The sequence below is a fragment of the Triticum dicoccoides genome, chromosome 7B, assembly GCF_002162155.2.
Source record: "Triticum dicoccoides isolate Atlit2015 ecotype Zavitan chromosome 7B, WEW_v2.0, whole genome shotgun sequence".
Classification (NCBI taxonomy): Eukaryota; Viridiplantae; Streptophyta; class Magnoliopsida; order Poales; family Poaceae; genus Triticum; species Triticum dicoccoides.
This window is the reverse complement of record NC_041393.1, coordinates 437,790,065-437,792,737: the sequence shown is the minus strand read 5'-3', so window position 1 is coordinate 437,792,737 and position 2,673 is coordinate 437,790,065.

Below are 2,673 nucleotides of genomic sequence, written 5' to 3'. Positions count from 1 at the left end.
AGTTGTTTTTATTTTGTCGGGTCCATACAGTCGGATCTGATGGTACCCGGAATAAGCATCCAAAAGGACAGTCGCTCACACCCCGCGGTTGAGTCGACTATCTGGTCGATGCGGGGCAGAGGAAAATGATCTTTCGGGCAGGCATGATTGATATGCTTGAAATCAATACACATTCGAAGTGACTTATCTTTCTTGGGGACCATAACAACATTGGCAAGCCACGTAGAGTGGTATATCTCGCCGATGAACTCAGCAGCCAGAAGCCGAGCCACCTCCTCACCAATTGCCTTCCTCTTCTCCACGGCGGACCGACGGAGATGCTCTTTAACGGATTTTGCTTTCGGTCGACTCGCAAACGGTGCTCAGCCAGTCCCCTGGGTACACCCAGCATGTCTGATGGTTTCCATGCGAAGATGTCCCAGTTCTCATCGAGGAACTAGATGGGCGCTTCTTCCTATTTGCCATCGAGTGTTGTTGAGATATGAGTCGGAGCAGCATTGGGATCGGTCGGGTGAATGTGAACCGGTTTTGTTTCACCAGACGGCTGAAATGCAGACTCTGAAGTAGGCCTCTTGGCACGCAACAAATCACTCGGATCTGCATTCTTTTGGCATTCTTGCATTTCTACTGCTGCCATCTGTTCATCGGCAATCTTTGAGCCCTTCTGGAGGCAATCTTACGCTCTCTGTCGATTTCCAGTGACTGTGATCATGCCTTTGGGGCCAGGCATCTTCAACTTGAGGTACACGTAACACGATCGAGCCATGAAACAAGCATAAGCAGGTCTACCTAGAATAACATGATAGGCACTGTCAAAATCCACCACCTCAAACATCAACTTTTCCTTGTGGTAATTCTTTGAATCACCGAAAACCACATCAAGAGTGATCTGATCGAGTGAGTCGGCTTTCTTTCCTGGAATGACACCATGGAATCTCATGTTGCTCTCACTGAGCTTGGACATTGAAATGCCCATCCCTAGGAGGGCCTCAGCATACAGTATATTCAAACCACTGCCACCGTCCATCAAAACCTTGGTCATTCGAGTGCCCCCAATGACTGGGTCGACCACCAACACTTGCCGCCCAGGGGTAGCAATGTGTGCTGGGTGGTCGGACTGGTTAAATGTAATGGTTTTTTTACCACTTCAAATACGTCGTCGTTGTCGGAGCAACCATGTTTACTTCTCTGTTAATAACTTTTAGTCGACTTTTGCTCTCGAGGTCAGCAAAAATCACCAAAGTGGCATTGACATTGGGTAACCGCCATTCCTCTTTGTCCCCCTACTTATCAGACTCTTTGTCCTTTTCACTGGGCTGACCCTCTCGGAAACTCTGAATCAGGAGTCGACGCTGTCGAGTGGTATGCTTGGGAAGAATCAGATTTCCCTCTTCATCCTTTTTGGTGTGTATATGATACGGTAAATCAAGCACATCATTTCCCGCTCAATCTTTCACTTTTTAGGGGTCCAAGGCCCTTTAGTCTTCCCCTTGAACTCCCCTTGATTCAAAACTGTTGCCTCAGCAGGACCTGCAGCCTCAGCTTTTCATTTTTGCTTCTGACTGGAGTTTCCTCCTCTGGTATCCTGGGCGACTGATTTGTTCTTGCCACTCCGGATTCGGTCCTCTTCTTCGCTATTAGCGTATCGAGTGGCAATCTCCATCATCCGAGTCAAAGACATGTCTCCAGTCCGACCGAACTTTAGATTGAGCTCTCTGTAGAGAACCCCTTTAAAGGCACAAACTGCTTGGTGCTCTGACACATTCTCCATAGTGTGATGAAGGGTAGTCCATCTCTGGATATAGTCTCTCAAAGTCTCATTCTGTTTCTGAACGCAATGCTGCGATTCTGCCAAACCAGCAGGTCGCTTGCAGGTGCCCTCGAATGTTTTGGTAAACACTCGGGCTAGCTCTTCCCAATTGAAAATTCTCCCAGGGGCCAACTAATTCAACCAAGCTCTGGCAGAACGCTCAAGCATCAAAGGGAGGTGTTTCATGGCCAGCTCATCATTACCACCACCAATGTGCACGCCACTCGGTAATCCTCCATCCAAGTGTCGGGCTTAGACTCTCCGATGAACTTACTTACGCCCGTCGCCAACCTGAAGTTGTGAGGGATCTCAGCGGCTCGGGTGGCTCTTCCAAAGCACTCGGGGCCGGAAACGTGCACTCTGCTTCCACTGGGTCGATCTCTATCCAACCCTTCTCTGTATGCTCTGTTCCCGTCGACCAAACCTTGCACAAGGACTGACCATGCGTCGAACCCAGGCTCTATTGGGTCGACTGGAACTCTGCGGTCATTACCATACGGGCGCCTGTCGTCATACCGCCGGGGCACGTATGACCCACCCCTCGGAGGGGGCGAAGGCACTCGACGGTGGTGGTCACGGGCATACTCACGATCAAATTCCCCATGGGCCCAGGTGCCGATCTCAATGGTGATCACGATCTTCACGTAGTAAAGGCGACCCAGGACTATGTGTCGAGTGAACTGTGTCTTCCCTCACTGACCTGCTGTGGATCCTGTTACGCGACTAAAAAACGGCAGAGTTTTGCTCTCCTGCTGCCCGGAGCAGCGCTCGGATATGCTCCAAGCCTCTTCCAGCCTCTGAATGGGACGATTGAATAGATTCTGCTATACGTGCAACAGCTGTAAGATTCTGGATCGGAGTGT